General features: G+C 47.9%; 1 protein-coding gene across 1 annotated transcript in view; it reads left to right on the forward strand.

Moving 5' to 3' along the window:
* The window catches only part of LOC138481266 (fibrous sheath-interacting protein 2-like), a 2,966,522-nt gene that overhangs the window by 2,238,843 nt on the left and 705,627 nt on the right, over positions 1 to 22,052 (forward strand). The gene's annotated exons all lie outside the window — the stretch shown is intronic.

Below are 22,052 nucleotides of genomic sequence, written 5' to 3' on the forward strand. Positions count from 1 at the left end.
AGCCCTTTCTATCCTGCTGTGAAATGGAGAAATCTTGCTAGTCAGTTTAGGCCGTTTCTCTTCTTTCAGTGTCGGTATAATCTCAGTTTTATTTTTTAATTGCACACATAGGGTGTTATCCAATGCTTGCAGTACAAGTCACTTCACCTTGCCTGACTTGGTTACACCTTGCATTCTAACATTCTAGATGCCCCTTTATATTCCAGGTGCTCTGGGCAGGTGTAGGTTGGCCTTTGTTTTGTGCATTTTATCGATGTTTGAGATTTGATGCTCTTGTCTCCACCTCAAGTATTCTACTGATCATATCCATAGGTTTGCAATTCTTCCAACTTATGTCTGATTGTTACGATGTTCATAGCCACTAACTTCAATTCTGCATACATCGCTGCCTCTAACGCACCACTCTCTGTGTCCCCGATCTGTCAGACTATTCGTAATCTGATCCTGCTAGACCTGCTTGCTTGCTTCATTTATGTTTATTGCTAATATTATCTTATTTCTGGATAGGAAAGCAACTGGATTCTTGGGATCGAAGGGACTTTTTCTAGTTGTTTGACTTTAAATGCACTCTCACCTTACTAATTCCCGTATGGCACTTATGAACCCTTTATCCTTCACCTCTGCTGTCCTTTTAATGAAAAACACAAACCGTAATCCACTTTGCAAATTATTCAAAATGGTATGTTATTCACTTCTTGCTGGAGGTAGAGATGCCTACTTCCAATTTGACCACCACCTTCAGTCAGCGTTCTAGTTGTTTATTTTCCAGTGCCCTTTGATTCAAACACGGTCCCACAGGGGGGCGGCCACTGAGTTGATCTACTCTTTCCAGGGACCCAATAGAAATCAACAATTTTATTGTGGGACTTAACTGTATTCTATTGGTGGTGGTGATGTGTGTGCTGGGTGGGTGAAGTTGAACAGTTTTTGTTGCAGATGTCTGGTGGTGGGTGGATCGTGCCCCGAATGTGATACATCTATGTTCCGTTGTGATGGAGTGCTTGACGTTTCAGCAACGCAAGACTGACACCAAGTTAGATAAGGGCTTGTAGAGTTTATCATATGTCCTGAGATTCCTTCTGTGGCAGGCCAGGTCCCCTCCTTTTGGACTCCTCAGGTGCCCCCACATGCCTGTCAGGGGTGGGTTATAGTTTTCACAGGAGATGATGTAAGTCTGTGAGAATACTGAAGGGAAGAGCCAGGTGTGGCAACCATTCCTGAAGGCGAGGTGATACCCAAGGCGTGAGTCACTCCAGAGCGACTGCAATTGTGGAAAAGCCATACAGCAGCAAATTCAACTGTGAGACTCATGCCATGAAACCTAAAGGACGAAGATACAAGTATGAAAGTGCCAACAACAGCAACATTCAATTGTGAGACCCACACCCTGGACCCTAGGTGAGGAAAGTGCAATTATGGTTGTGCAGAACAACAACAAACTTTCAAATGTGAGATACACACCAAGTGGGGATTCAGAGGAGCAATCTAGCTGTGGAGGTCAGCCCGGCAATGCAAGTGCGTCAAGCACAAAAATTGGCTTTTGGGATTGGCATTCTTGATGCTATCACCAAGAATGCCAATCCTATGTTTGAAGGAAGCCAGGTATAGGGCTTGTGCTCTTGGTGGTGGGCAGGCACTAAGCACATTTGTGCTCTGGCTCTTGGCAGTGTTGTGTCATTTGAGTTCGTACTATTGGGGATTTGTCCTGCATATTGTGACTCTACCAACTGTATAATATCATTATTGTTGTATTTGATGCTAGACATTGCATAGTATAGCAGGCTATACATTACAAATGGTGAAAGACACAATACATCGGACAAACAGAGAGACAGATAGACATAGAGACATAGGCTGTGTGCGCCAGGTTTAGGGGGAGACTAGTCTATCGAGTGACAGATTTTGCTAAAAATGTGGATAAATGACCAGACCTGTGGATACAGATATAGACAGATGCATAGAGAGTGATGACTAGCTACAGATGTAGACATAGAGATATGCATTGAGATAGATGTATACAGACAAATGGCTAGAGGGATATAGGGTGATGCATACATGGAGATGAATAAATGACGATGGATAGATAGTGATCAATGAAAACATTGATATATATGAAAAGAGATGCATAATGACATGCATATGTATAAAGGTATATGGATAGGAAGAGATGGATGTGCACATTGATATACATAAAGAGATACATACAGTAAAATGTATAGTGAGATATGGATAGACATAGATACATGCATAAATGCTTATGTATATTGAATGATAGATCTATACATAGACAACTAGGTAGAAATGAGACATCCATTGTGCATGCTGCATATAGACATCTATTGACAAGCAACAATATAATGAGATATAAATACACTAAAAGGCGAAACAATAAATATAAATATGCGTTTCGACATAGAGATGAATGTAGATAGAGAGCTTGATAGAGGGCAAAGTATGGATACATGCAGATGCAGAGCCACAGAAGGATATAGGTAGATGAATATACATGTATAAAGATTACTAAAGATGTACACAGAGCCAATGATGGAGCTCTATGGAACTGTTCATATCGAGACATGAAAACACAGGTCGTCAAAGACAGACATAGAAGGATGTATACAGTGAGATATTGGCTGCATAGATGGAAATGGAGAAAAGGAGGTGGGTGGATATATAGAGACGTATACATATAGATGGAGAACACTATATATATATATATATATATATATATGGAACATATATATATATATATATGGAAACATTTATTGTCATAGAGGTATTGAAGAAGAGTGGAGGAAGAGTCCGTTTATACTGCTTAAATGCCTCAATGCCTTTGCAATGCTGATGAGAGAGAGGCAGTTGCAGGCTGGTTTCGATTTCAGAAATGTTTATGTGATAACTGGTCGGCCCAGACACATGGGCATAGATGTTTACCTAATAAGGATGACATATAGGTTATACCCCAGACGTATGGTTATGGCACCCTTTGTGAAACCTTGTTGGTAATATTGGCAGCACTGTATCACATTTACTATTGGTCTCTTTCAGACCTCATCAGTGTCTAAGTACACCAAAGTATAATTGACACCACGGTCAATATATTTTAGGTTGGTTCTGTTTTTCCTTATTTATGATAGATTTGTTAATGCTTTTTTTAAGCTTCTTGTCCGATGGGGACTTCATTCTAAAAACTATTTCATATAATGTTCAATATGACCCCATCCATGTTAATCTATGAATATTATAGGAAACTGTTTTTATATATATTCATGTTGCATGTACACACACACACACACCCCTTAATTGAAAATAACAATAAGTATCATATGTTGATCTTGATTTGTCTTCATTAAACATCTGCTTTGTCTACTCTACTCACAGTCATTTACATCTGCTTCCACACACTGCAATCGGCAGCATACTTTACAATCAAGTGCATGTTTGTTGCAAGATAAAAGCCAAGTAGCCTTAGCCTTTTTTCTCTGCGTTGTCCAAGGGCAGACCCACAATTACTAGCAACCACTCAAGTAATCATTCTTGTCCTGTCTGCAATATACTTTGTAATGTGAGCTTGGTGTAGAGTTTCTTATTCAGTGTAGTTATGGAGGTTCGAGATGCTGGATTTTCCGTTTTATGCCACAACAATATATTCCAGAGTATTGCACTGGCCCCTCAGGCCAAATGTTTTAAGTCGTCCATTGTGTATGTGGTATAAGATTGACATTTTTCTGTATATATATTTCAATGTGAGAAATGCACATTCTTCGGTTATTTAGACATGCATTATGAAAACTAATGTAGAGGAGGAGTCAAGTACCCCCATCAAAAGCTCTGCCCCCATATTACCGATATGCTGGGAACCGGAAATTGCCACACAAGCAGTACCAGTGAGGAGGCCTGTACCACAAAGAATCTTTGAGACAAGGTATCGATTAAGAAAACCCTACACGCACACACGAAGAAATAGTGCTTTTCTGGTTGGGGTTCCAGAAGAAGTGTTCATCTGAACGAGAAAGGAGATTGGTGACGTCATGCGAAGTAAGAACTGGCGCACCCAGAAAAGACATGCAAGATAAGAAGATATCGACACTGTATAGAAACTGATGATGAAGTATAGAAGTTAAGCAACATTTTGGGATCGTAATGAAGATGCTCGTGCAAAGAAGCACTGAAGAAAATGCAAAATCATTTTAAACTTGTACAGATTCCGTAACGCAAGCATGACAAAGTAAACATAAAGGCTGGCTATGTAGTGAATAGATTGTGGCGATGTGCCAATGTATACATATAGGAATGTATAGAACCTGGATATTCCACGATGCACTTTAGCAAGGCTTGAAAACCCCATGATTGGAAAAGATTTCAGTGTGGCACAGTTGGAAATAAACTGATGGCGGATGAGAAATTCAAGAAAGGGTTTGCTGGCCCAGTACTAAGAAGTCGAGCCCACAATGATTTGTGAGCCTGTCAAAAAGGTTACAACGAATGTGAGAAATAAACAAACCTCTGTTTGAAGAGGAATGAAAAAACACTGAAGGCATCAAGTTCATCATTTAATAATATATGCAGCAAAAAGCTCTAAAGAGTGGTCTCCAGTCACATGGTCGAGATAGAAATACCTTGGTTCAAGCTACACCGAAACCAGAAGACAAGACGGTGCCATACTCCCTTTATTTCTCAGGCACAGAAAGCTTCTGCGAGGCCAAGTTCAAAGCCTTAATTGACTGGCAGACTGTGGAAGTGATGATAGATGTTGGGCTAATTGGGTGGGGAGGCAAGACCATGCCAACCCTCCATGCACCTGGGATGCTAGCCTGCGTGCTGCTAGCGTGTGGAATATTCCAGAAGGGTACAAGTGTGCCAACCAATTGTAGAGGGCCACGTATGAGAGAGCCCTATAGTTTGTGTAACCAATAAATCATTGTGTATTTTGTGACGATGAAGATGACGTGCACTTGGAATGGGCTTAGTTGTCCACCTGACCTTACAGACACAATCACTACCCCCGTCAGTATGGAACGTATACTTAGATGTTCCTTGTAAACCAACCACAAGTCCCCGTAGGTTTTTGTAGTTTGCCACGTAGTGTGACGTCAGTATTGACGTATTGTGACTATAAAAGTTGTGTTTTTTGTAATATGTGTTGAGATCGTGCTGTACGACATTGGTTGATATCCGTTGTAACTCCCTGTTTAAGATACTTGATATTAAAACAGAACCAAGATTTTGCTAACTTCCTGAGTCGTTTTGATTATTGATGTGTGAATAACTTCTGCATCCCCGTCCACCTCTAAGTATTGCTGCCTCGTCTTAAAGGATCCAGGTCTATGGGTTAATGTGGTAGGAGAGGTAGGATGGTTAAAGTCCCCATCGGCCCAGTAAGCTTTTAAGGGTCTCAGACTATCGGGCATCCTCTACCCTTTAGCTGGAGGACCGCGAGGCTCCCTGTGGATAGCGGGCAGTAGTAAAAAACGTGCAAATCACTAAAAGGTAGGTGGGACGGGTCCCTCTTTCACAGAATCCCCCTCCCGGTTTCTACAGGCAGCTGAGCAGACGAAAGGCTACAGTGTACGGTTAAGGAGGAGACTATCCCGAGGGTCAGGAGCTGAAAAACAAATGGTTAGTAGATTGAGAAATGTGGTAAAAGAATATTGCATGAGGAAAGTGATAATGGGGAAAAGTAACGGAGGGTTGGTTGGGTGTTCAGTTAATGACAAAGAGTGTTAAGTAAAGTATACAGACGAGGAGCGATCCATACGAAAGCACAGAATCCTGTGTTCAGGAACGCCAGAAGGAGTTGTTTCAAAATCCAAGTGGATATTTTAGGCTGCAAACAGATAGATCTGTTAAAGGAAACAATTCAAACTCCCTATCAGGAGTCACTTTAGAAGCAACGAATAAGCCACGAGGAGCGTTGGCAGAGATATATGTGGGCCGGCCAGTTCGTCTATGTGTATTGTGTGTCATGTATTTCTATGTGCAAAGGAAAAAGTGAAATGTCGAAGAGCGACAAATAGCAGATTGTGTTTAAAGAGGAAAGAGTAAAAATTATATATTTATTTAGTCAATTGAGAATATTGATTGCATAGGTAGACTGAAGTAAAGTGAGACATAGAGGTTTGGAGTGGCGACAATTGGTGCATGCTCATATTGTATTGTTTTTCTGCAAAGTATTTTCTGTATACAAGAACGGTAAGTATTGACATTCAATTGAGACTTGTCACAATGGAGGATGTTACTCCGCTCAAACACCTGTGTAAACAGTTGACGAAACATGCACCTAAGCTTAAGCAGTACAGTGCAGAATGGGTTAAGGGTGCAGCAGATCAAATGGTCATGCCATGGCCACGGGGGGAACGCAATCAAAGGCAGTTTTGCAACACATGACCATGTATTTGCATGCTGCATATACAGGAAAGAAATTGGAAAATAGGTTAGCTAGTCTAGAGCTCTGGAAAATGTACCAGGAGGAAAGGGAAGACCCGCCTCCTGAAGACTGGATGCCTAAGCAGTGTAAAGAGGGGAGTGTTGAGCCTTCTGCTCCCCCTACCGCGGCTGAAGTAAATGGCGAAAAAGATGAAGGAGTATATCCGCAGAGAGAGCTTAAAGCAGTGGCAGGATATAGCAATCCAACGTATGAGCCACCTTCTTATAGCAGTGAAGAGAGCCCAAAGAGAGCTCCAAAAAAAATATCTCTAAAATCCCACCGGACAAAGAGAAAAGTGAATGACCAAGTGTGACCCTAGATATAGAAAGATAAATTAAGAGATGGAAAGGAGAGAAAGATAAAACGGACGCGATGGTGCTTCTACAGAATGAGTGGATGGGCGGTCAGATATTGCTCAAACTTGATGGGAAGAGCATTGAAGAAGTACAGCAAAGGGAAGATCAGGACGAGCAAGATAAAAAAGACAGGGAACGGGAGAAACGATTGAAAGAAGATGAGGCTAAACGAAAGAGTAGACAAAGGTGAGAACAAATGTATCAGGAAGAACAGCTAAGAAAGGAAGAGAGCAGAAGAGCAAATAAAATAAGATAATAGGCAGAGAGCAATCGAGACAGGCTACAAAAGAAAAGAGAAGAAGAAGAACAGAAATTAAGAGAGAAAAGAATGCAAAGATGACGAGCTGTGTAGGGAAAACGAGAGAAGAGAAGCAAAGAGACAGGGGGAAGAAAGGGTTAGCGAGAAGCAAAGAATCGAAGGGCATTTGATGAGGAAATGGAACGAAAGAGAAGACAGAGAGCACGTGACATTGATCGCATTGAGAAAGAATTTATGGAACCGAATCCAGTACTAGCATGGGAGGACATAGAGGAGTTTCTCCCGTCACAAGAACCGGTGCCAGGGCGCTCTATGATAAACTTAGGGGAGGATTATGAGATAGGAGATATCGGACACAGAAGAGATGAGGCCAAAAAAGTGAATTGAAAAATAAAAGGAAAGATGATCAATTGGTGATTTCCCAGCTGCGAGACAAGGAGGAAAATCTGTTAAATAGAGTAATATAGAGCACCGAGCTTTTTCTTTGGACAGGATGACTCTAACTAGAGACGAGAAAGAGGACAGCCATACGAGTTGGGGGCAAGATATGTCAGACGAAGACCGCAAAAGGGGAGTAGGGAACTGGTGCGTGTGGTCCTGAAGGATGTTTTCAAATGGACAAAGAAGTTAGGTGGTTAGATCTGGACCTACCGAAAGAAAGAATACCAGAGCCCATGGCGTGCACAAAACGATCCAAAGGGCGATCTCATAGTGAGAGGGGGGTATCGCCACCATACGTGAGCAAGGTAAGGTCAATGCCAGGAAGAAGGCGATCAGGAACCATTGTCCCAAGTATGGATAGACAGACAATGGGAGCCGATTGCGATTTTGGGATTTCACAATTCCCTTTATTAGAGAAAGGAGGGGCCAGACCGCAGTACATACCGTGGCCATAAATGAATAAAGATGGTTTAAGATGAAAGTTGCCCAGCTTAACGTCAGTGCGGGAAAATGGATATATGAACTAGAGAAAATGACTGGAGGGAATACTCTAGCCATAGGGGACATTAAGGGTCTCCTAGCAGCTATCCTTGGGGACAGGGCTGATGATATGTGGACGAGAGCAGGATACTTGAGTGTCACTGCACAGAACACACCACAGGATGGCGCGCCATTTAATAATTGCAGCGCGGCTTTCTGGAAAACGCTTAGAGTGCAATTTCCTGATACGTCAGATAAGGGGGCAATTATGGCACACATAATGCAGGACGACGAAGATCAGCTTGCTTATATTAAGAATTTTCAAGAGCTGTGGTCCTTGGAAACTTGAGAGTCGTAGGGAAAATCGATACAGGTATTCTATCATATTCTATGTCAGTGATTGCCAGAGCAGGTATAGAGACAGCTTAAGAAACTGGTGGGTATGGAAGCGAAGCCATGGCCAGAGATACAACTGACCATTGCGCACCATTGCCGTTTGTGGCAAGAGAAAAATCAGAAGAAAGAGGATAATAGGAAGGTCGAGGAAACTAAACTAGTGCAGAAGAAATTGTCCAAATATGCTCTAGAAGGGTCAATGCTGACTAGTGGAGAAGGGTCAGGATCACAATAGACAGCAGGTATGCCACAGGTGAATAACCAATGTCAGTCAGATCAAGGAGGAAATGGGTTTGTACTGTGAGGCAGAGAAACAGGTTTCAGAGGAAGGGGAGGCTTCCAGAATAATCAAAGGGGCTTCCACAATAACCCAGGTGTTTTTCAAAATGTACAAAATGATAACCAAGGCATGCAGGGAAGACAGGTTAGGAGACTTCCTCCTGTATGTTGGACATGTGGAATGACAGGACATATAGCGCGAACACGTGAGAGCCAAGGGTATGTAAAGAATGGGCAATTCTCAAGAGGGGGACAGCTTATCCTCCAGCATATAGCTCACAAAGCAGGGATGGGTTCACCCAAAATCAGACAGTGTATCAGATGCAAGTACCGCGAACGTAACATGCTTTGCAATCACGGCAAGCAACGTTGAATCCACCTCAAGGGCAGTTACAGCCCGCACCCATGCAGATACAGCAGAGTGCAAACACGGGGCAGTTATTGACTCCCGGAATATGAGGTGTCACCGTTGAGGGTGGGAATCCTTTCACAAGTACGGGGATAAGTATGTACACACAATAGGACAGCTCACAGGGTGACTTGATGTATTCAGTACTATCAGTGATGCCAAATCCTCAAGAAGAACCAAGGGTTGACGTTACAATAGGAGGCAAACCCTTTTCTTTTTTAGTAGACACTGGGGCAACTCGCTCATGTATACGAGAGGGAAAAGTTTAATTGTCGGGAAATGCCATGAATGCTCAAGGGCTCTCTGGAGCCACAAGTAGAGTTCCTTTTACAGAGAAATTGCCAGTCTCTATGGGAGAATATAATATGTCTGTCCCATTATTGTACTCGAGACAGACTCCTGTTAACATACTGGGTAGAGATTTAATGAGGATGTTAAAAATGACAATTTCATTCACTGATGATGGTATAGTGTGTTCAACACCAGGAACACATTATTCAAATGTAAACAAATTCATCATGGCATTTACAGGGCAAATAGCTTTGCGAGGGATGCCACTGGAGCCTGAGGTTTTTCACTATGGGGTATGCATTTTGTTAACATGGCTACCTGGTTTAGTGGGTTCAGTTATGAGAATACCTGATGAATGTCTGTTCAGGCCCCAGATACCTATGGATGAAGGGACAGGTTTTTCCCTTGGAGTTACAGGCAGCCATAGTATGAGGGGAATTGGCCATGCTTGAAGGATGGGCAGACCGTGGAGAACAATGATTGCCATCGGGGGAAGGATACAGATTGACTGATGTCACTGACGAGGATAAGTTGTTATTGTTATTGTTGTTATTGTTATTTTGCATTTATATAGCGCCTTATATACCATTGGTATGGTCTGAAGGCGCTGGTAGGTTGAACGCCCTTGGGAACCGAAGTTCATATCAGTAGAGAGAGTAGAGAGAGTCAAAAAGGTGCGTGTGAGCACCGGGTATGTGTACAGCTCGTGCAGTATCAATGTAATAGCTGCTTTCTAGCGGTAGGTGTGGTGGTTGAGAGGTCAGGAGTATGTGTTCGTTCTGGCAGGATTAATCCAGATCGGATGTGGCTGCGTTAGGCCTGAGGAGAACGCCTCGCTGGGGGGTGTGTAACCAGCAGTGATTATTTAGAATGATGTGGAGAGAGCGGCGAATGTTGATATGAGAACAGTTATACCGAATGGTGTCATAGTATCTCTGTGTTCTAGTTGAGTGGTGATGTAAGGAGAGAGTAAGCGTGTTGGTGAGATATGATGGGTTTCATGCCCTTTCAGAGACTTCTACTTCACAGGGAGGCTATTGGGGACACTTCTAAATTCAACTTCATAGAGAGGCTATTGGGCACATTTCTAAAATCAACTTTCAGGGAGAGGCTATTGGGCACATTTCTAAATTTAACTTTCACAGAGAGGCTATTGAGCACAATTCTAAATGCAACATTTCACAGCTATTGGGTGCACTTCTGAATTCAACTTTCTAAATGTACTTCTAAATTCAACTTTTCACAGAGAAGCTATTGGCTACACTTCTAAATGCAACTTTCTAAATGTACTTCTAAATTCTACTTTTCACAGAGAGGCTCTTGGGCACACTTCTAAATTCAACTTTCCACAGAGAGGCTATTGGGCACACTTCTAAATTCAACTTTTCACAGAGAGGCTATTGGGTACACTTCTAAATGCAACTTTCTAAATGTACTTCTAAATTCAACTTTTCACAGAGATGCTATTGGGCACACTTCTATATTCTACTTTTCACAGAGAGGCTATTGGGCACACTTCTATATTCTACTTTTCACAGAGAGGTTATTGGGCACACTTCTAAATTCAACTTTTCACAGAGAGGCTATTGGGCACACTTCTATATTCTACTTTTCACAGAGAGGTTATTGGGCACACTTCTAAATTCAACTTTTCACAGAGAGGCTATTGGGCACACTTCTAAATTCAACTTTCCACAGAGAAGCTAATTGGGTACACTTCTAAATGCAACTTTCTAAATGTACTTCTAAATTCGACTTTTCACAGAGATGCTATTGGGCACACTTCTATATTCTACTTTTCACAGAGAGGCTATTGGGCACACTTCTAAATTCAGCTTTTCACAGAGAGGCTATTGGGCACCCTTCTAAATTCAACTTTCCACAGAGAAGCTAATGGGTACACTTCTAAATGCAACTTTCTAAATGTACTTCTAAATTCAACTTTTCACAGAGATGCTATTGGGCACACTTCTATATTCTACTTTTCACAGAGAGGCTATTGGGCACACTTCTATATTCTACTTTTCACAGAGAGGCTATTGGGCACACTTCTAAATTCAACTTTTCACAGAGAGGCTATTGGGCACACTTCAAATTCTACTTTTCACATAGAGGCTATTGGGCACACTTCTAAATTCGACTTTTCACAGAGATGCTGTTGGGCACACTTCTATATTCTACTTTTCACAGAGAGGCTATTGGGCACACTTCTAAATTCAACTTTTCACAGAGAGGCTATTGGGCACCCTTCTAAATTCAACTTTCCACAGAGAAGCTATTGGGTACACTTCTAAATGCAACTTTCTAAATGTACTTCTAAATTCAACTTTTCACAGAGAGGCTATTGGGCACCCTTCTAAATTCAACTTTCCACAGAGAAGCTATTGGGTACACTTCTATATTCTACTTTTCACAGAGAGGCTATTGGGCACACTTCTAAATTCAACTTTTCTCAGAGAGGCTATTGGGCACACTTCTAAATTCAACTTTTCACAGAGATGCTATTGGGCACACTTCTATATTCTACTTTTCACAGAGAGGCTATTGGGCACACTTCTAAATTCAACTTTTCACAGAGAGGCTATTGGGCACCCTTCTAAATTCAACTTTCCACAGAGAAGCTATTGGGTACACTTCTAAATGCAACTTTCTAAATGTACTTCTAAATTCAACTTTTCACAGAGAGGCTATTGGGCACCCTTCTAAATTCAACTTTCCACAGAGAAGCTATTGGGTACACTTCTATATTCTACTTTTCACAGAGAGGCTATTGGGCACACTTCTAAATTCAACTTTTCTCAGAGAGGCTATTGGGCACACTTCTAAATTCAACTTTTCACAGAGATGCTATTGGGCACACTTCTATATTCTACTTTTCACAGAGAGGCTATTGGGCACACTTCTAAATTCAACTTTCCACAGAGAAGCTATTGGGTACACTTCTAAATGCAGCTTTCTAAATGTACTTCTAAATTCAACTTTTCACAGAGATGCTATTGGGCACACTTCTATATTCTACTTTTCACAGAGAGGCTATTGGGCACACTTCTAAATTCAACTTTTCACAGAGAGGCTATTGGGCACACTTCTAAATTCATCTTTTCACAGAGATGCTATTGGGCACACTTCTATATTCTACTTTTCACAGAGAGGCTATTGGGCACACTTCTAAATGCAACATTTCACAGCTATTGGGTACACATCTAAATGCAACTTTCTAAATGTATATCTAAATTCTATTTTTCACAGAGAGGCTATTAGAGATGTCATCTAAGTGCGGCATATGCTTACAATCACCTTACTGCCTAGAAGTGGCGCAGTCTAATCAGTGTGGTTCTCTAGGGCAATGGTGCTGGTTAACATTAGACTGCAGGCTATTGAAAGGTAAGTGAGAGTGGCAGGAGCTTTCTGGAGTAGAGTAATTGCTCTACCCCCCACCCAAGCCAGCACTTACAGTTTTGTCGGTGTCTGGTGGCTTCCTTGGCTTCCCCTGCGGACACCTGCTGACACTTCCTGGAGCCGCCCTTGGCCTTGGGGCCCTTAGCCGCTGGGGCTGCCGGGCAGAGGGCTGCCTTGGGAGGACCAGTGATGAAGGGCTCACGGCCCAATCAGAGCGGCGGTGGGCGGGTTGGGAGGCGGGAGGGGAGCGGGAAGCAGGAAGAGGGTGCGGGGTGGGAGAGGGACGCTCGGAGGGCCTGGGGGCCCAGTTGGCGCCCGGAAATCGGCGGCATGCCCGGATGGGCCTCCTTACTTCGCGTCGGCTGCCTGCAATGAATGCAGGGGCCGGTGCGAGGAGGGTTGCTAGACCCTTACAGCTGGGCTCACGGCCCAATCAGAGCGGCGGTGGGCGGGTTGGGAGGCGGGAGGGGAGCGGGAAGCAGGAAGAGGGTGCGGGGTGGGAGAGGGACGCTCGGAGGGCCTGGGGGCCCAGTTGGCGCCCGGAAATCGGCGGCATGCCCGGATTGGCCTCCTTACCTCGCGTCGGCTGCCTGCAATGAATGCAGGGGCCGGTGCGAGGAGGGTTGCTAGACCCTTACAGCTGGGCTCACGGCCCAATCAGAGCGGCGGTGGGCGGGTTGGGAGGCGGGAGGGGAGCGGGAAGCAGGAAGAGGGTGCGGGGTGGGAGAGGGACGCTCGGAGGGCCTGGGGGCCCAGTTGGCGCCCAGAAATCGGCGGCATGCCCGGATGGGCCTCCTTACCTCGCGTCGGCTGCCTGCAATGAATGCAGGGGCCGGTGCGAGGAGGGTTGCTAGACCCTTACAGCTGGGCTCACGGCCCAATCAGAGCGGCGGTGGGCGGGTTGGGAGGCGGGAGGGGAGCGGGAAGCAGGAAGAGGGTGCGGGGTGGGAGAGGGACGCTCGGAGGGCCTGGGGGCCCAGTTGGCGCCCGGAAATCGGCGGCATGCCCGGATGGGCCTCCTTACCTCGCGTCGGCTGCCTGCAATGAATGCAGGGGCCGGTGCGAGGAGGGTTGCTAGACCCTTACAGCTGGGCTCACGGCCCAATCAGAGCGGCGGTGGGCGGGTTGGGAGGCGGGAGGGGAGCGGGAAGCAGGAAGAGGGTGCGGGGTGGGAGAGGGACGCTCGGAGGGCCTGGGGGCCCAGTTGGCGCCCGGAAATCGGCGGCATGCCCGGATGGGCCTCCTTACCTCGCGTCGGCTGCCTGCAATGAATGCAGGGGCCGGTGCGAGGAGGGTTGCTAGACCCTTACAGCTGGGCTCACGGCCCAATCAGAGCGGCGGTGGGCGGGTTGGGAGGCGGGAGGGGAGCGGGAAGCAGGAAGAGGGTGCGGGGTGGGAGAGGGACGCTCGGAGGGCCTGGGGGCCCAGTTGACGCCCGGAAATCGGCGGCATGCCCGGATGGGCCTCCTTACCTCGCGTCGGCTGCCTGCAATGAATGCAGGGGCTGGTGCGAGGAGGGTTGCTAGACCCTTACAGCTGGGATCACGGCCCAATCAGAGCGGCGGTTGGCGGGTTGGGAGCCGGGAGGGGAGCGGGAAGCAGGAAGAGGGTGCGGGGTGGGAGAGGGACGCTCGGAGGGCCTGGGGGCCCAGTTGGCGCCCGGAAATCGGCGGCATGCCCGGATGGGCCTCCTTACCTCGCGTCGGCTGCCTGCAATGAATGGTTAGAGACGACCCGTCAGATGATGAAGTAGTGTTTGAAATGAGCATCACTTATTGGATCAGGACAGAAAGAGGAGAGGTCCCACAGAGAATGGTAATGATGCAGCAGCGTCCTGCATTTTTTGATAAGGACATGGAGAAGATACCAAGCTCATTATGGACTTCGGGCCCCTATGATATAGGCCTGTTGAACGAGGTGGGAGAAGTCAAGATTAAGCTGAAGCCAGGAGCAATTTTACCTCGAGCAAGGCGGTATCCTATGTCTCGAGAGGCGGACAAGGGGATTTTTAAGTCTATATCAGCTATGATGGAACAAGGCATCTTAGTGACGTCAGAGTCATCATGCAATACTGCAGTATACCCTATCAAAAAATCAAAGGGGGGGCTCAGCGTTTAATTCAAGATATGAGGCTGATTAACCCGGATGTAGAGGCAGAGTTTCCTCTAGTCCCGAATCCTGCAACGATTCTGTGCAGTATTCCCCCAAAGGCACGATTTTTCACGATTGACTTGAAAAAGGAGTTTTTCTCCATCCCGTTGCATAAAGACTCCCAAGACCTTACATCATTTACTTTTCATCAGACGAAGCTGAAAAGCACACATTTACCTCAGGGGTACTGTGAGTCACCATCGATTTTCAATAGGGTCCTGCAGATGTACCTGAACAATATTGATTTGCCAAGTGTTGTGTTGCAATACGTAGATGACATTTTAGTCTGTAGCACAACAGGGGAAGAGTGCAGACGAGATTGGATTCAGTTAATGATTATCCTAGCAGATAAGGGATATAAGGTGAACAAAGAGAAATGTCAGTACTGCCAGCAAGAGGTGTTGTACATAGGACATCTAATTTTGCATGAAGGAAAGAAGGTTACACCAGAAAGAGCTGAGACGAATACGAAAATGTCAAAACCGCACACGATTAAGCAAATGCAACAGTTTCTGGGATTGTGTCATTATATAAGAGCCTGAGTATTTGATTATAGTTCAGACACAAGACCCTTGTTGCAAGCCCTAAAAAAGGCACAGGGGAATAAGGAAAAGATTGAATGGACTGAGGAGATGGAGGAGGGGTTTGATGAGTTGAAGAAAGCTATTTATACAGCTCCATTTTTAGGAATTCCCAATTAATCTGAGTTCTTTTTTTTTTGCACACAAATGGAACAGTCATGACAGCAGTACTCACACAGAGAACTACATTGGGGTACAAACCCTTAGCATATTACAGTGGGATTTTAGACCCAGTAATGAGGGGTCACTTCCCTTGCGAACAATCACTGGCAGCAGCCATGTTCGCCATTGAGAAATCTGCAAGCATAGTAATGGGTTGTTCTATGGTATTGTTTGTTGAACATTCATTATTTGGGGGGTACCCTGACATCTCAAAGAGCCTCTGCTTAGGTGGTTATATCGAATCCTGCCGTCAAAATAGTCAGGTGCAGGATAGTGAATCCTGCCACGTTTGTAGCGGAACCTGTGGCAGAGGTTCAACATGTGCATGACTGCGCTAGTCCTGATGATTCATATGACGACGTACCGCGTGTAAAAGAAAATGTGTTACCTGGAGGAGAGACCCTCTTAATTGATGGTTCTTCAAAAATTAATCAAACTAATGGGGAAAGACTGACTGGCTTAGCTGTAGTGAGATACAGAGAGAATGGAGAATTTGAAAATGTGGCAAGCATGAGGCTGCCGTCTCATTTTTCAGCAGAGGGTGCAGAATTGGTGGCGCTTATTATCGCGCTTGAAAAATATGAAGCAGAGGAAGTGACAGTGTTCAGTGACTCCGCCTATGTGACGTGAACCGTGCACGCAGGATTAGCACGTTGGAAAAGGAGGGGCTACCTCTGAGCGTATGGCACTCCAGTGTAACACGCAGCGTTATTGGACAGACTTATAAAAGAACTACAGCTCCCAGCAGCCATAGCAATGGCAGCACATACTAAGAGAACTGACTTTATTTCACACGGAAACCAAGCCGCAGACGAAGAAGCCAAGAGTTGCAACTTCTTCGGACATTGTGAGTTTTGACAATCCTTTTGCAAGCAAGGGAGAAATCATGGCTGTAATAAAAGGTTCGAGGGGATTGGGTCCTCCGACGTATTCCATATCTATGACATGTAATCACCACAGCTGTGCTGCTTCGGAAACTTTTTCGGCGTCTGCGTCCTGCGTCGATGACGTCGATGCGCCGTCGTCGAGGACCTCCTCCGACGTCCGACGTCATCCGATGTGATAAGTAGGACGCACGACGCCCATAGCCTCAGTTCCGTTTTTTCCGCGAACGTGTTGCTTCGTGTTTCTCGGTTCTAAGCCTCGACTCTTTGGAGTTCTGTTCTTTCTGGTTCTTCGAACCTGTTCGTTTGTGAATTTCCTTCGGCGATGTCTTCCACTTCGTCTTCAACCCCGCGTCCGGGCTTTAAGAAGTGCGGGGAGTGTGGGTCCAAGATGTCGGTGACTGACTCGCACGACGCCTGCCTCTGGTGCCTCGGGGAGGCCCACGACACGGATGACTGTGTCGACTGCCAGTCGCTCACGTCCAAAGCCTTACGCGAACGTAAGAAGAAGTTGTCGGTAGGTCGGGTGTCCAAGCCCCGGAAGTCGAAGTCGGCGGGGCTTTCGGCGGATGATTCGAGGGGTGACTCTCCGCGTCATCGTCGGAAGTCTCGTCGGTCTTCTTCTAGGAGTGGGTCTCGCCACTCCTCAGCCTCTTCGAGGCATTCTCGGAAGCGCCGTCACCGGTCGCCTTCCAGGTCCTCTTCCGAGGATTCTGCGCGGCACGTCGGTTACCCCACCAGCCGTGCGACGCCGGAAGAATGGGCTTCCTTCGGGAAGAAAATGTTGGCGATTCTTGAGTCGCAGGGTACTCAGCCGTCCGCGCCCCCGAGGGGGGTCGGCCGTGTGAGGTCGAGAGACGCCGCTCGCAAGAGTGGTCGGCACGAGTCACGGGAGCGGTCCCGTTCGGACAAGGAGGCTCGTTCTCGCCGTACCCGTTCCAGGTCCCGGTCCTCGACGCGTTCGAGACCGTGTGCTCCTGTGTAGTCTTCGAGGAAGACATCGACGTCTGAGGCGTCGAGGGCGTCGACAGGCTTTCTCGAGGCTCCGGCTTCGAGGGCCTCGTCGAAGCCGTCGACGATCAGGTCGTCGAGGGACACGCTCGGGGCTCCGGCTTCGAGGGCTGTGTCGACGCCGCCGATACTGGAGGCGCTGCATCTGACGTCGACGCCGATTTCCTCGACGTCGACGCCGATCCTCTCGGCGCCGTTGCCGGTTTTCTCGGCGTCGGCGCCGATTCGCTCGACGCCATCGACGCCTTTCGTGTCGGAGGTGCCCCGTGTCACGGGTGTACCCCCTAGGAAGGCTCTGGTTAAGAGCAAGCACTCTCGGGTGCCTTTTCGCCACCTGGAATATATTTCGGAGGCGGATGAGGATTCTGATGGCCTGGTTCCTAGTCAGGTGCCAGATGAAATTGTCTCGGGCCATAGTCAGTTTGACGATTTGAGGCAGTCACTGCATGATGCCAGTGGACTGGACACCTCTCCGGAGGTGGAATTTTGTAGGCCTGAGCCTGGCTCCCATGCCGATTCCTCGTACCGGCGCCTTATGGCTAGGGTGTCTGAGTATCTGGGATGGTCTGCTCCCCCGGGGGAGTTTGTGCAGGATGATCTGACGGACATCCTTGATGTTGGTCCCCCAACTGACCCGGTACTGCCGTTCCATATGGCTTTACAGAGAAGGGTGGCGGCGGCTTGGACTGCTCCGGAGAGTCTCCCGGCGGTGGGCAGATCCTTGTCGCGTAAATACCGTCCGGCCAGTAGCGACCCCTGCTACTTGACCAGGCACCCCACTCCGGAAAGTTTGGTGGTGCAGGCGGCCACGGCCCCGGCAAAGCGGGCGTCGTACCCTACCATCCCTCCTGATAGGGACGACAAACGTTTTGATGGCTGGGCGAAGAAAGTGTTTTCTTCTGGTGGTATGGCGCTTCAGGCGGCCAACTCCATTTGTGCCTTGTCGCGTTTCACGCACACTCTGTGGAACTGTGTTGCGTTGGCGGCTGAACATATTCCCGAAGGGGTTGAACGGGATGGTTTCCTTGCTATGGTCCAGGATGGTAAGGATGCCATGTGTGAGTCCGTTCAGTCGGGTCTGGACTTGGCTGAATGTGTCAGTAGGTCCATGGCGGCGAGCACCGTGATACGCAGGTTTGCGTGGTTGCGGAAGTCGGGGTTTGCTCCTGATGTGCAGTCCCGGCTCCTCAACATGCCCTTTGATGGTATACACCTTTTTGGCAGCAAGGCTGACGAGAGCCTTGAGAGGTTGCAGACCTCAAAGGCTGCAGCGAAGTCGTTGGGCGCTGCAGTTCGCCAACCTCCGCCTTTTCGTCCTAGGGGACAGCAGTAGAGGGGTGGTTCCTTTCGCTATTACTCATCCTTCAGTAAAGCAAGAGGAGCTGGCAGTCAAAGAGGCCAACGCAGGGGTACCAGAGGTGGACGACAGGGTACAGGTGGTGCCAAGGCCGCTCGGGCAGTTGCCTCTTTGCCCTCAGGTAACGCCGCAGCCGCTCCCATTCAGTCGTGAGGCCATGTCCCATGGTTCGCCGGTTGGGGGAAGGCTGGCGCAGCATCTTGTTGAGTGGCAAGCCATTACTTCAGATGTGTGGGTTCTGGAGATCATAACCCACGGCTACTGTCTTCCTTTTCGGCACAGGCCTCGCGACAATCCACCGGGGAACCTCTCTTTGCAGAGTCCGGATCCGCTCCTTGCGCAGGAAATTCAAGCCCTGCTGGAGAAAGGCGCCATAGAACTGGTGCCTGTAGCGGAGAGGAACAAGGGATGGTATTCCCCTTATTTTTTGGTTTCGAAGAAAGACGGGGGATTGAGACCCATCATGGACTTGCGCGATTTGAACAAACTCCTCAGGAAGGACAAGTTCAAGATGGTTACTCTCTCTCAAGTCCTCCAGGCCCTTCAGCTTCAGGACTGGTTGGTGTCACTCGACCTCAAGGATGCTTACTTCCATGTGCCGATCCATCCCAAGCACAAGAAGTACCTGAGGTTCGCGGTTGGCGACTCGCACTTTCAGTTTCGGGTCCTGCCGTTCGGATTGACCTCCGCCCCGAGGGTTTTCACCAAGCTCATGGTGGTGGTGGCAGCGCATCTCAGGCAAGGGGGGATTCACGTCTACCCCTACCTGGACGATTGGTTGATCAGGGGGAGCTCTCCCGAGCAAGTCCTGGATCATCTATCGATCGCCTGTCGCTCCCTTCACAGGCTGGGCTTCTCCCTCAATTTAAAGAAGTCCCATTTGACGCCAATGCAGCGGCTCCAGTACATCGGAGCAGTGCTCGACACTTCCCTGGGGCAGTGTTTTCCTCCCCAGGTGAGGGCTCTTCACATTCGGCAGATGGTGCACAAGTTTCAGCATGCCCAGACGCTCCCAGCGTTCGAGTTCTTGAGGTTGCTCGGCCTCATGGCATCCTGCATTCTTCTGGTGCCAGAGGCTCGCCTGCGGATGAGATCTTTGCAGTGGGCACTCAAGACGCAATGGTCGCAGTCCTCCGGCAGGATGTCGGACTCGATTCAGGTGCCGTCCTCGGTCGCCCGGGACCTTCTGTGGTGGGCCGTCGAAGGCAACTTGATGAAGGGGGCTCCATTTTGGCTTCCCTGGCCGGAGGTGACGATCGTGACGGATGCATCCCTCACGGGATGGGGAGCTCATGCCAACGGGCTGACAGTCAGCGGTCGTTGGTCTCCGTCGGAGTCCAGACTCCATATCAATCTGTTGGAGCTGAGGGCCGTCAGGCTAGCCCTGAAGGCTTTTCTGCCGTCTGTGCGAGGGAAGAATGTCCTGATCCTGACGGACAACACAGTGGCCATGCACTACCTCAACAAAAAGGGGGGGGCAGGGTCACTTCCTCTGTGCAGAGAGGCGATGCAGCTCGAGTTCTGGGCCATCCAGCAGGAAGTTTCGATCTCGGCAGTTCATCTGGCCGGTGCCGAAAACGTGACGGCGGACGCTCTGAGCAGGCAGAGCGCGATCTCTCACGAGTGGGAGTTGGCTCAGGAGATTCTCCTGGAGATCTTCGCCCTTTGGGGGACCCCTCAAGTGGATCTCTTCGCCTCCATTGTCAACCGGAAGTGCGAAAGGTTTTGCTTGCGGGAATTTCCTCCAGAAGGAGCCTTAGGAGACGCGTTCGTGGTGGAGTGGTCATTCCCGCTGCTGTACGCGTTTCCTCCAGTCCCCGTCATCCCGCAAGTGCTGCGGAGGTTACGGAAGTTCGGTTCCCGGATGATCCTCATTGCCCCGGCGTGGGCTCGAAGGACGTGGTACCCGGACCTTCTCGACTTATCCATCTGCCCTCCACGTCGTCTTCCCTACCGAGACGATCTGCTCTCACGGGAGGGGGGTCAGGTTCTCCATCCAGAGGTCAGATCCCTCAACCTTCACGCTTGGTTTCTGAAAGGTTGAGGTATAAGGATTGGGACCTCCCTGAGGACGTGATGGAGGTGTTGCTTTCGGCCCGAAGGCCGGCAACAAAGTCTCTGTGCCGTTGGCGTAAGTTCTGCGACTGGTGCAGAGTTCAGAATGTGGATCCTTTTGCATGTGACATCCCCATGGTTCTGTCCTTTTTACTTTCTTTGGCCCACAGGGGCTTGCAAGTGGGTACCGTTAAGGGTTACCTGGCGGCGCTGTCCATCTTTAAGCGCTCGTCTGAAGAGTGTTCTTACTTTAAAATCCCTTTGATTTCACAGTTCCTGAAAGGGCTCACTAATGTGTTCCCTCCGTCACCTTTCCTGGTGCCCGGTTGGGATTTAAACCTGGTTCTTAGGTTTCTTATGGGTGCTCCGTTTGAGCCTTTACATTCTTGCCCTTTGAGGCTGTTGACTCTGAAAACTGTGTTTTTAGTTGCGGTTACTTCCGCTCGCAGAGTGAGTGAGTTACAGGCACTTTCGGTTAAGCCTCCCTTCACTGTATTTCACAAGGACAGGGTTGTCCTTAGAGTTCGTCCTTCTTTTCTTCCGAAGGTAGTGACGGAATTTCATTTGGCCCAGAAGGTTGTTCTTCCGGCATTCTATCCTCCTCCGCATCCTGGTAAGGAAGAGGAGAGGCTCCATAGGCTTGATCCTAGGAGAGCTTTAAGCTTTTATGTTTCACGCATGTCCCGGGTCAGAGTGGATGATCAACTCTTTATTGGTTACGCTGGTAAGCGTTTGGGGCAAGCTGTGACGAAACAGACTTTGTCTCGCTGGATTATTTTGGCCATCTCGGAGTGCTACCGTTTGGCGGGTAAGGACCCACCGGCTGGCTTGCGGGCCCATTCTACCAGGGGTATGGCTGCGTCTACTGCCCTGCAGAGGGGTGTTCCTATTCGCAACATCTGTGATGCAGCCACCTGGGCTTCAGTACATACGTTTGTACGTCACTATTCCCTTGATTCCATCCGAGCACAGGATCTGGCCTTTGGCAAGGCGGTCCTTTGCTCTGCTATTTGATTGGCTATTCTACATTTTGATTCTAAATTCTTTCCCTCCTCCTTGCTTTGGTACTGCTTTGGGAGTCTGTCATAGATATGGAATACGTCGGAGGACCCAA

The sequence above is a fragment of the Ambystoma mexicanum genome, chromosome 5p (genome assembly GCF_040938575.1).
Source record: "Ambystoma mexicanum isolate Mex_15411 chromosome 5p, UKY_AmexF1_1, whole genome shotgun sequence".
NCBI lineage: Eukaryota > Metazoa > Chordata > Amphibia > Caudata > Ambystomatidae > Ambystoma > Ambystoma mexicanum.